At 44.5% G+C, this 13,152-nt stretch overlaps 1 protein-coding gene across 2 annotated transcripts in view; it reads right to left on the reverse strand.

Moving 5' to 3' along the window:
* The window catches only part of ACSL3 (acyl-CoA synthetase long chain family member 3), a 53,710-nt gene extending 43,533 nt beyond the window's left edge, over positions 1–10,177 (reverse strand). The window contains exon 1 of one of the 2 annotated variants that reach the window (XM_049615853.1): positions 10,088–10,177. The gene's annotated coding sequence lies outside the window, so the exon portion shown is untranslated. The remainder of the gene's footprint in view (positions 1–10,087) is intronic. The other variant, XM_049615852.1, reaches the window with a different exon arrangement.
* Between the last annotated feature and the right edge of the window lie 2,975 nt (positions 10,178–13,152).

Genomic DNA, 13,152 nt, shown 5'->3' on the forward strand with positions numbered 1-13,152 from the left:
CAAACACTATTAACTCAAACATCCGTGCAGTCAGCTCTCAGTTACCTGGGTAAACTATCAACGCATCAAGAGCAATTCCTTAATACTGACTCATGTTTCTGGGTTAGATCCATCCAAACTTCTACCATGTAGTCTTCTAACACGATATGGTGTAAAAAGATACAGTTTTAAGACTTCAGAAACTAACTCAAATCATTACACATGCCAGTTTTACCATGTGCACCACTTTTCAAATGAACTTGCAGAGACATGCTCCCGAAACCCAATACCCTTCAATTCACTTCCCAGAGCCCATTAACCGAAGCTCCTGAAACTCTTCCCAAACTCGATTCATCTCTGAAGCCGCCTCAAACTAATAAGCCTCCAAGCCCCGACCTAGCTTCAGTCTAAGAGTTCAGTCTCTAAACTTGAAGGATCACAACAAGCCCCTTTTGGTAAAAGCTACTGGTATTCCAAACACGTGTACCTTTAATGCTGGGTGTATGTACTACTGTCCTAGCATACCGCAAATACTACAAATCATGCATAAAACATAGAAATTCTTAAAAAGAAGTAAAGTTTCTAACCTTTTCTTCCTGCACCCTAGCGATGGGGTGCAGACACACCTGGAACACAAGGACCCGACAAGAAAGACTCATCCTTATCCGAAAGAAACTGAAGCTCAGAGGTTAAGGAGTTTGCTGCGCTCATAAAAATGAGACAAAACTAGATTTGGGGATTCAAGTAACAGTGTGGTCCCAAAGCTCAAGCCTTTCGTCACCCTTTTCTCCCAGGCCAATCTCCTTCCTTACACCTGGGGTCCCATGAGCTCCCTCCCTGACCTCACACCAAGCTCCTAGCCAGCTGCCACCTCTCACAATGCTCCCACCTCAAGATGCTACTAGATAAAACAGGAATTCCTTTTATGCCTCAGTAAATGACACACAAACCAAACACTATGAATTTCTAAAGAGAGTGCTATGCTGTCTAAAAAAGCATACAGTCTACAAAGAGAGGCTTAGTTTCAGGGTAAATGATGAAGACAAATTCTTAAACTCTAGCATGTCAGCAACACCAGGAGTTACAATTCAAAAGGAAAATGACTTAGGAAAATATTCACTATGGATATGTAAAAAAATGACACACGTATTATGGTCCATGTGGTATAATTTCAATTAATGTTAATTCTGTTTACATTAAAATTATGTCAAATACAGTTCTAAGATTAATTGTGGTTTATTCTGGTCGTCTATGAACTAAAACAAACTCCATGCTTCATCTTAGAAAAAACTCAGGGGTGCCTGGGTGGCTTAGTCAGTTAGGTTAAGTGTCTGACTTCGGCTCGGGTCATGATCTTGTGGTTCATGGGTTCAAGCCCCACATAGGGCTCTGCTGATAGCTCAGACCCCGGAGCCTGCTTTGGATTTTGTGTCTCCCTCTCTCTGCCCTTCCCCTGCTCACGCTCTCTCTCTCTCTCAAAAATAAACATTAAAAAAAAATTTTTTTTTTTTTTTTTTTAAAACTCAACAGGAGGTTTCAAGTCCAGAGATCAATGGTCCTGAATGGGAATTCAGGGTCCTGGTTGTTTCACTGTTACAGTAAAAAAAAAAAAAGTCAAGGTCCAGAATGAGGATTACTACAAGGTCCAGAATAAGAAACCTATATGGTTGAAGAACTTTTTATAATGCTGGCCAAAATGATACTGAATATTTTACAGAACATCAGAAGAAACATCAATGAAGAAAAATGAACTCTATTACATTTCCACAAAATCAATTTAGAACTGAAATAATATTCAAAGGTTAAGAGCTATCTATTTCAGCAATCAGCATAGTTACTATCTAACAAAACCCATGCAAATACCCCAGCGAATTCCTAGTAGTAAACACATAAAATGAACACACAGAAATGCACAAAGCAAACTAATAAAATCTCAAAGAAACCAAAGAAAGAAACAGGGCACAGATAACAAAAATCCTGAGACAAGAGGAAGAAGAGGAAAGGAAGGTGAAGAAAAAGAACGCTGATGGAGAAGATCATAACACTACTGAGCAAGAAAGGATTACAAACAAGGAAACTGAACTCCAGAAAGGCTAACTGGTGTGGAAAACACCACACGGCCAGGCACGATATGGTCAGTGCACATCAGCAGCCATGGTGACAGGGTTAGAAACATCTTGGGCCAGACCCCCAATGCTCTTCCTGCAACAACTCAGAGCCCACATGATCCTCCTCATTTGCTGGTTGCGCAGTCTCCCTCCTACTCCTAGAACCTTCCATTCATTCAGCAATTATTTTCTCAATTGAAAGAATCAATGAATAAAGTTTCACAAGCTCTTAATTGTTTTGTTTTTCCACCCTCTGTTTTGTGCTTCCCCCTGGGCTGTGATTTATCCACACAGCTTTCCTAGTTCCCTTTCTATCTGCCAGCCCTGCTCTTCCCCAACTGCCTTGGACGTCCCATCTGTGCACCAAACTCAAACTCAACTCTTTCTTCAAATCCAACTTATGTCTCCTTTTGCTCAGCTGACCTTTCCCTGGACGCGCTGGCCAAACACAACCATTCTGACCTCTGCATGGCTCACTCAACATTAACCACATCTCGTGCGTATCTTCCTACAGCTTGAACATTCTTGTCTTTAAGAAAAAGTTCCTACTCCTCTTTAAATGACGTACACTTTTATTATATGATGGATTCTCTCACACACTGGAGTCATAATATCTCGTTATTGCTTACCAAAAAACTACTCCTGAAGGACACAGAAAAACAAAACAAAACAAAAGACAAAGAGGCACAAGGAAATTTTTGGAAGTGATAAATATATTAATTACCTTGATTGGGGTGACGGTTACATAGGTGTATGTATGTAGAAACTCCAACTGTATACATTAAATATATGCAGACTTTTGTATATCAATTAAAAAGCAGAGAAAGGAAGGTGGAAGAAGAAGAAAAAACTGGAGAAAAAGAGAAGACAGAGAAGAAGGCAAGCAACTAACACAGGAGGTCAAGTGTGTGCCCTGAACTACCATCTGTTGTCTCCCTTAATGCTCACAATAACTCCATGAGGGAGAATTAAAATATTTATGTTCATTAAAATATTTATGTTAGAGAAACTGAAATGAAAGGCTTAGAAAGGTTAAGGAACCACCTCAAATTTACATAGCAAGTTTTATACACATGGTTGGCAATGATTGCTTCTCCACTCCACAGCAGAGTTGATGATATAGGATAATTAATGTATTTAGGAATGCCACCTAAATCATTATCAAGGTCATATCACAAAAGGTATTTAAAACAAGAGGGGACTCTTGTTAAGTTACTTGAATGAGAAGTACACTATGTCAACCTATTTCAATGTGCTTTATATACATTTCTAGAAAATGAAAGCACAAGATAAATCCTAAATTACTAGTGTTAAAATAAACTAGGTAATGTCCCTCTCAATTTTCTCCTATTTACAATATCTCTTCTCAGTCTCCCCTAACTAAAGGTTACAATACATTAGACGTTTCTTTGAAGTATATTTGTATATGCAAAGATAATAATGCTGCTTCAGAAGAGAAGGCAATAATAAAAAGTGGATAGGGGCGCCTGGGTGGCTCACTCGGTTGGGCGGCCGACTTCAGCTCAGGTCATGATCTCACAGTCCATGAGTTCGAGCCCCGCATCGGGCTCTGTGCTGACAGCTTAGAACCTGGAGCCTGCTTCAGATTCTGTGTCTCCCTCTCTCTCTCTCTCTCTCTCTCTCTCTCTGCCCCTCCCCTGCTCATGCTCTGTCTCCCTCGGTCTCAAAAATAATTAAAAACATTTTTTAAAAAGTGGATAACTTAGAATATATTGCATACTCTAAATACAGGTAAAATAGTTAACATTTATTAAGTGCTGACTGTGTACAGACACTTACCTCATATAAACCCTTATAACAATCTACAGGTAGATTCTATTATGATCCCTATTTCACAGAAGAAGCAATGGAGTCACAGAGAGGTTAAACAAGCTGCCCAAGGTCATAGAGCTAATAAGAAGTAGAGCCGGGACTCAGATCCAAGCCATCTTAGCTCCCAGTCCATCTTCCGACTCACCAAATTACAATGGAAACGAGCACATTTTAGAGAAAAAGTATTTAAACAAGCACTAAAATGCAGAACTGGACAAACCAAAAGTAGATTCACAAAAATTTCCCAAGGGGAAGGGCACATATGAATTATCCCTACAGTCATTTATGAAGCTTAAAATGAAATATTAGGTATAATGTGGTAGGAACAAAAAAAGAAAAGCGAAGAAAGTCAAACAAGGTTGATTAAAAGTTACTAAAAAGAACTTTAAAGGAAAAGCATCCACTGTGGTTTTGCACTACAACTAAGACAGAACCTTAAGTCAAACAATGACAAGACTGGAGGAAAGCGGAGCTAGGAAAAGTATACAGAGCGAAGAAAAAGGAGAGCAAGGATGACTACAGTGTCAACAATGGAAGGACACAAGGGATGACGGTCAGGAACACTTCTGCTAATATTTGGAAGGACAAACGAAGGAAAGAAAGGAAACAACCGAAAGGTCTAGCAACAGAGCAAAGGGGAAATAAAATGTGGTCTAGCCCTGAAATGTCAGAGCATATCACCGTGAAAAGAAATGAACTACACAGATATGTACATACCTACTCTGATGAAATGCAACGGAGGAAACCACAATGATTAAGTGATAAGGAGTGAAAAAACGTATGTTGCAAAATACATACAATACTATCTATCTGAAGTTTAAAAACACATAATACTATACACCGTTGGGGGATAGTAAAACTGTACAGAAATGCAGACAAATAATAAAATTCAGATCACCAAGTTCATGTCAGTGGTTAACTGGAGGACTTGAGGGAGGGAAACAGGTCTCTTTCTTTGGATTAAACATTATAAAATACTTTTCAGACATACAGAGAGCACTTCTATTTTTTTAACAGAAAGAAAATAAAAAAAGGAACATGATATTAGATGATGGCATTCCAAACTGCATTATATTCCTGATCCAAAAAATTCCAAAAGGGCAATGATAATGATTCCTGAAGAGGAGGATATATCCTTAAGTATTCACATTCGAGTACAAGAAGAAAATTCTAATTAAATTCTCTCAATTCAGTTCGTTTCTCTTTATTTATGCTCTCCCTGTAAAAACAGGGCTGTGGTGGCTGGGGGAGGGCAGTAAAACTATGTGTACTCAAAATAAATATTGTCCTGAATGTCATCACGGCTCCTTTCCTGATATAATGGTGTCTTCAGAAGGAAGAGCCCCAGAGAGGAGGCCCAGTGCCTGGGCTAATAACACAGACTCTGGAACCAAACTGCCTGACAGGAGATCCAGCACACCTTAAGCAAGTCACTTTAGATCCCCTGGGCCTCAATTTCCTCATCTGTGAAATAAAAAGGATTTAAAAAAAAAAAAAAAAAAATTGAGAAGAAAACAGAAAGAGCATCTGACCAGAGGGAGTATTATTGTAAAGGTGTCGGCTATTAGCCTTCTTCCAAAGACCGTTAGTTTAGAAGAAAAACCAGGATTTGTACCAGAAAAATATAATTGCGGTTACTTTCTAAATCAAGTAGGGGATAACAAAGCTGACCATGACAGGACAGGAAGATGGACAGCTTTTTCACCTCCCGCGCAGTCAATGTTAGGGTAGCAGGGTAAGCGTTTTATTTTTCTAATAGTCTTTGGTATCATTATAACATCTCCAGTGTGTACATATTTGCAAACATACACACCTGGACTAAATTCAAGGTAAAACACTATTCCCTGGCTCCCTTGTTCACCTGCCAGCCCAACTCATCTCAGAAAACCAGGCTATCACCTCCACTGTGAAGATTCCCCCTTCCCCTCCTCTGCTCCATCTGTACAGCACCATACTGCAATACATCTGCGCGTACACCTTCTTCGCCTACACCATATAATGTCCATACGCCTCATTCTTTTCGTGAACCATGAGGACCTCTTTGAGAACAGAGACCAGCAACCATTTTCAAATTCCCAGTGTGTCGCAAGATAGGCACTAAATACGCACGTGAATGAATACATCGATTCCACTATATTCTCTTATAACAAATACCTTCAGAAACAAGTAGAAACCTGTATTTGGAGGTGGTTTATCCAAAAGATTATTTAGGTATCTTCAGTTCTATTTAAGAATTAGCAGATCAGTTGGAACCACTGAATCATCTACCAGTTCTTTTTTTTTTAATTTTTTTAATGTTTATTTATTATTTTTGAGAGAGAGACAGAGTGAGAGCAGGGTAAGAGCAGAGAGAGAGGGAGACACAAAATCCCAAGCAGGTTCCAAGCTCTAAGGTGTCAGCAGAGAGCCAGACGCGGAGCTCGAACTCATGAACCATGCGATCATGACCTGAGCCGAAGTCGGACACTTAACTGACTGAGCCACCTAGGTGCCCCATTATCTACCAATTCTTTATGCCTCAAAGTGGGAAACATTAGAAGTATGGAAGTATACTCCAGTAAAAACAGAAGCTAAACTTTGAAATTAAAAGAACTAAGGCATTTAAAATGTCAAGGAAACAAAAGTAGTCTAAAAACTTTCTTATGAAACTAAAAATAGCATGTACGAGAAGATACCACAAGATTTAATGTTTATATCTTCTCCTTTTCTCCTTTTTCAGAAGAGAACTAATCACAAGTCAGATGAAAGGATTTTCCCTATTTAAGTGGATAAAATCAAAACTAAACCATGTATTAAATCAATTTCACATGATGCTTCTATAGTGAGGTTTTGTAAAGACCCTATCAGTCAGCTAAAGATGGGCTGATTTTTAACTTAACAATTCTTGGCAATTTTTTGGAAATTGCCAGGGCTCCACTAGAAGGTACTGATTCGCAACAAATCAATTCCAGGCCTTCCTTGGGCTACTACAGAAGGGGTGTCCCTCCTCCCAGCTAAGGGGCTGGCCTCACTTGGATCCCACCCCCTCCCATGTTCTCAGGAACTTTGCACAAAGAAGCTAGCACTTTTCTCATCTGTATTCAACCTCTCCCTTCCAAGGAACACCTACCTTCCCATCGGCTTTTAAATTTAAACAATACTCAATTCCCCTCTCATTGGAGCCCCCACCCCTGCAGGCACACTGCTTCTGACTATGCCCGCACTTCCCAGGCCACTCCTCCCATCTGCGGTGCCTCCTCTACCCAGCTCTATCCCAGGCCTCCCCCAGGTCGTATTCTAGTCTCTTCACAGGCAAGCTCACCCAGGCCAGAGGGTTCACCCACCACCTCCACAGTGATGGCTCCAAAACAGTAAAACTAGTAATCGCTGGACATCTCCTTCTCTCAACCTGTAAACTATTAATCACCATGTCTGGCAATTCTACCTCCAAATTTCCTTTTTCTCAGTATTTCTGCTCATGATATGAGGCTCTTCAGAGGATCAAACGGGCTAACGTGATAGTACTTTGAAGGGAGACAGGGGGACTTAAATCTGAGTATTAGTATTCATTAAATTTAAATCTCCTTGAAAACAGGGCCTTTATCAAATTCATCTTTTTATGCATTGAGTAAGCGTACTGCAATGCATTATTTGCATTGGCTTAATACACATTCAACTGAAATATTCATATACTTAACAGCTTGCATTTCCCAAACCACATTATTATTTTGTCTCCTAAGAGGTGAGAATTTTAACTGTAAACTACTCTGGTTACCTTCGATCATTATGATGCTGGCTCATCTAAAGTGAGAAAACCCTGTCACCTTTTTTGGCCTGGCGTTCCCGACAACATCCAAATCCCATCAAGTCCAAAGCTCACCTAAAGATCCTTGGTTCCCAACGTTCATGTTAGGAGGGGAAATTTTAAGTGTTACAGGAACATTTAGGCCGGGAGGCAGAATGCTGCAAAAAGTTCCCCATCTCATTTTTCTATCTTGCAATGTGAGCTAGAGTACGCTGGGTAGGAACCAACACCGTGAAATGAAAAGAATGTCATCATTCAAAAGTTCTCAAACTCTCGCATTATGTACTTTTGATCACAGACTCAGAACGCAAGACTGTAAAATCTCACCCCATCAGTTCAAAAAACTGCCTCATTTCCATCTCAATCACAATCCTCATTACACTCTTCATCCACAGTACTTTTCCTTCATTGCACTTCTCATAACCTGTAATTATGTATTTATCTGTAGGATGATTTGCTTCATACGTTTCCTCCATGAGGGCAAGGATCACCTCAATTCTGTTCATTGCTATATTTCCAGCACTTACATGGTGCCTAAAATGTAACAGGAGTTAAAAGGCTGTAGCTGAGCAATTAATTGAATGAGGAATAGAAGTAGTCATTTAAGCAGGGAAGCACATAAGCAATGAGAAAGATCCTGAGGCTCTAAAATCTGACCCCCCAAACCAGTGGGCATGATTTTCCGCTCATAATTTATCCAGCCTTCGTTTCTCCATCCCCTTTTCCTTCCTTCCTTCCTTCCTCCCTTCAAGGACATTTTAGACTCAAAAAATACTTCAGCTTTGAAGCCCAACCGAACATCTTAATAAATCCAGTAACTGAGACCCAAAGACACCAGGTGACTTGTCACCTGGACCCTGCTCACAAAAGAAGAGACAGCACGAAAAGCCTAAAGAACAAGCCACAGTGACTGCAGAAGTCTTAGTCATCCCTAAGGGTCAGAACTGTGCAAGAAGATGCCAGAAAACAAAAGGATGAAGTCTGTGCAACGGACTACCACGTCACCACACCTCTTCCCTGTAATAACCTTCTAATTCGCTTCAGGAGCCAACTCAGCGACAACCTTCACCTCCCAGGACTAATCTGGAGAAACAAACAAGGTTGCAATGGTCATGAAAGAAGGTCTTCAAATTACAGCTCTCCCGGGCCCCCCCCCCCCCCCCCCCAAAAATCCACCGTGGCAACAATTCAGCCAGCCACCAAAGAGAGGCAGCATAATATAGTGGTTAGATTCAAGAGCTCTGGAGTTTTAGACGACAGCCTAGTCTGAATCCCAGCTTCTCTTACTTGCTGTGATCTGGGGCAAGTTACGGGTCCAAACTGCGGTTTCTCTAGCTGTAAAATGGGAATGAGCACCACAACAGAGGGCTGCTAACTGTGTGAAGATATCACGTATAACGCACTTTGTACAGGGCCCGGCATGTAATAAAGTCTCAATAAATGTCAACTATTTGTCACTGTATTCAGCCGTAATCGCTGTCGCAAGGCCTATTCCCTCTCTAGCTGCCATATCATTTTAAAGACGTTGTTCTACCCTTTCCATGTTGGAGGGGCCATACATACAATAGCTTAGAGCACATTTTCTAAATCCAGACCGGGGGAACCAGTTAAATGTCGCTGCGTCTCAGGTGGCTCACCTATGGAGCGGTCCCGATAACTACTCCCCCGCAGGACTGCTGATAACGAGCACCACCTCGGCGTTACACATTCTATTACTGGATGTGTAATTAAAACGCACTTACGGAAAAGTAAACCTGCAACTCTCAACCCCAACCATCGGCCAACCGTGGCCCCACCAGCCAGGGGCCCAGAACAAATGCCAAGGTCGACCCCGCTCACCCACCCAATTTCTGCCCCCAGCCGGCAGCAACAGACACCCCCGCGCGTCCCTCCAGCAGGGTTTCCCGCAATCGCAGGGCTATATCCTCGCAGGGACCGCGTCAAAGCCCACCCAAAGGAAGATGCCAGCACCCCACCCCCACCCCCCACTGCCCGCCAAGCCGCCCGCCCCCTACAGAGCCGGGAAGGACCCAGAGCATCCTTCCTCCCCCGGACTACGCGGACGCCCGCGCTGCGGTTCCCCCAGCTCACGTGAGCCCTTCGGCCCAGGCCCCACGTCAGCCGCTTCCCGGACCCCACGGCGGCGCCTCCCACCCTGCCCGGCTGCCTCCCCCACTACGCCGCGGGCCGCCACGCGACCCCGCGGCCGCCTGCGCGCCCACCCCCGGGGCCCGGCTCCGCGGCCTCGTCGGGCACCCGGGGCCCCCCGGGCCGCTCGCGTCCCACCCCCAAGCCCAGGAGGCGGGAGGGCCCAGCCCGGCCGCACGCCGAGGCCGCGCCGCCGACCGGCCCCCGCCGCTCCCACAACGGGCGCCGCACTCACCGCGACGCAGGAGCCCTAGTTCTTCCAGCCTCGGGCCCGCGCAGGCCTGGCTGCGCCCCAGAGAATTCACGCCCCGTGCCGCCTCCTGGGGACCCCGGCGCAGCCGCCGCGCCCGCACTGCGAGAGGACGACCTTCTGCTACCCCGGCCGCAGCCGCCGCCGCCGCCACCGCCACCGCCTCGTCCCAGCCCCGGCCGCGGCGACACACGCAGCGTCGCTCGCAGGCGCCGGCAGACCAGCGTCTGTTGAGCCGAACCGCCCGGGACGCGCACCCCCGGCCGGCGCTCGTTGCATATGCAGAGAGGCCGCCGCCCATTGGCCCGCGGGCGGTGGCGCGTGCGGGGCTGGGCCTATCGAATTCCGGCCGGGGAGCGCGGCGCGGTCGGCCCGGGGCGGGACGGGGTTACTACGGGTCATTCGGCGGAGCCGCCGCGGACGGGACTCGGCCGCCACCGGCGCGGGGCGGGGACCCGGTCGGCGGGAGGGATCGGACCGCAGCGGCGGGGGGAGGGGAGGCGGGCTCTGCGGCCGAGACGTGGGCGGAGGACAGGCGGGTCCAGCGGGGTCTGCAGTAGGGCAGTCCCCTCGGGGGGAAAAGCCCGCCCCTCCCCAAAAAAAGAACTGGAAATGCACTATTGCTGCTGTGGTGTTTAAATCTTAACATCGATCATGCGATAATACGCGTATCCTTTTCATGCTTAAGCGCATCACTATCCTTTTCTTCTTGCACACTTTTTTGTCCAATTTTGTAAAATAAAATGATTTTCGGAAATAATCGGAAGCGAGAGGGGCTCCTTTATTATTTCTCTTGTTTTGGCCCCACTTAACCCAGTAAATAGTCCATCAAGATTTGATTGTTTTCAAGGGATAAAGTTTATTCCACGTTATTGTTTTTAGACATGCTTCTTCTGCATCCAGAAGTGTTTCTGTATTTTAAAGAGTTTGTCGTTATATCTCATTTTAAACACTACAAAACAAAAAGGACAGGAGTGCAGGTACACTGCCTCCCCACAAGCAAACAAATGCAAACCAAAACACAAATGACTAACACAAAAACTACAGTGCTCTGAAAAAAAAAAGATGCCTTTCGTTACCCACTAGTAGGAGGGTTGGGCCTTTTTTTTTTTTTTTAACCCAACAAAATATTTAATTGGTCTGGGAACAAAGTTATAACAATAAGTCAGATGTGATACCACAGGAAATAAAACTGATTTGGAGGGTTTTATCTTTTTTATTTTTTTATTTTTAGTGAAGGAGCTAGAAATAGCTACTTGAATAGTAAATCTCCCCGCTATGCAAAACTTTTCTTTAAGTAGGTGAAAGGTGACGTTTCTGAGCCAGCCGGAGGCTAAAAGCAAGGGCACACTTCCCAGGAGAATCTCTAAAATCAGCGAAGCCGTCTGAACTTGAACTCGGTGGAGCGTTGATGCACACAGCAAAGAAAGCTCTCTCACCTTGGGCCCCAGGCCAATTTAGCTACCTAAAGGAATGGCTACCTGACTCTGGCAACCTGTTCTTCCACTAGGAAATATGTTCAGTTGCTGCTAGTCTATAGAAATGCTATCAAAGGATGGACTCTGGGGACGCCTGGGTGGCTCAGTCGGCTAAGCATCTGACTTCAGCTCAGGTCATGATCTCACAGTTTCATGGGTTCGAGCCCCACCTCAGGCTCTCTCTCTGTCTCTCCCTCCCTCCCCTGCTCTTACTCTCTCTGTCTCTCTCAAAATAAACTTAAAAATAGCTATTTAAAAAAAAGTTTTCAGTATATCTTTATTTTTATCTAGAGCTTTTGAGAGTTATAGGATTTGCCTTCGTTTTCCTTTTAGAAAAATTCAATTCAGAAACTATAACGGCCAACTAAATGAAAGCATCCAACAGTACCTTTTATAGCTTTGTTATTTTTCCAAATTACAGGGGAATTCAGGGAGATGTCTTTGTAATTCTCAAGAACACTTAATGATCTGTTTTATTTGAAGGGTCGCAGAAATAGTCTGTGACCGCCTGGCTAACTACTGCTAACATTTTCCATAATCATTATAATGTAAAACCAGGGCCAGCTGATGTTCAAAAGTGTAACAAAAGCCTTTTTTGTTCTTTCATTTCTGGGGATTGAGAAGGGGTGGGAGGAGCTGAGGTAGCACGGGATACTATAGGTTGGAGTTATGATGGTTCTGGCTCCAAGGATCAGAACAATCAACAAAAAACGATGACCTTTATTTGCGTCACATAAAGATTACTCGAGGGAGGGCAAGTCCAAGACGAGTCCAGAGACTCTGCCCTGTCACTGAGGATCAGAGCTTTTACCACCTTTCACTGTCAGTCTCAGCATATCGGCTGCATCACAGATGGCAGCCACAGTGTCAAGTGTCACTTGAAAACACAACAGCAACTGGCCCAAACCTAGAGGCATGTTCCCTAAGGCCATTTCTTATTAAGGTGGAAACCCTTCGTCAGAAGGCTCGCGACAGACCGCTCCTCAACTCCCATTGGCTGGAATTAGGTCACATGTTCATAGCCTAGCCGCCAGGGAGGCCGGGAAGCGTTGGCCTTCCCGGTCTCCCTAATGGGAGGCAGGCACCATCAACGTGGAAGCAGACAGGGAACGAATAAATGTGGGAAGGCCTGCAGTATCTGCCACAGATATCACCTGAAAGTACTTCTCTCTGACACAAAGTGCTCAACCAATAAAACCATCTATTATCTCGCTTAAAATGGCCGGAGGAAAGCACTTCCGGGGTTCCTTCAAAGGCTCAATTGGTGTTATCGAGAGCCTAGCTTCTTCTTTCTCTGCGTTCTGCCAAGCTCAGTGTTTCTGTTCTTTCCCTTCGTGATTTTGCTAGCAAGTGAAATGCTCTGATAAACTGAGCCCACTCACAGATCACCTACCAGGGCTGGGAAAGGACAGTCTAGCAACTGGACACAGCATCATTTGACCTCCATTTCAAACCATAAGAAGGGCACTGTGAAGGACAGGGCCCACCCCAAAAGAGGATCATCCTCAAGCTGGCTCTTTAGCACTGTCCTTTAAGGGACCTTTAAGAGTTTTATCAGGCAGGGCATGCCCA

Source organism: Panthera uncia (genome assembly GCF_023721935.1).
Source record: "Panthera uncia isolate 11264 chromosome C1 unlocalized genomic scaffold, Puncia_PCG_1.0 HiC_scaffold_3, whole genome shotgun sequence".
NCBI lineage: Eukaryota > Metazoa > Chordata > Mammalia > Carnivora > Felidae > Panthera > Panthera uncia.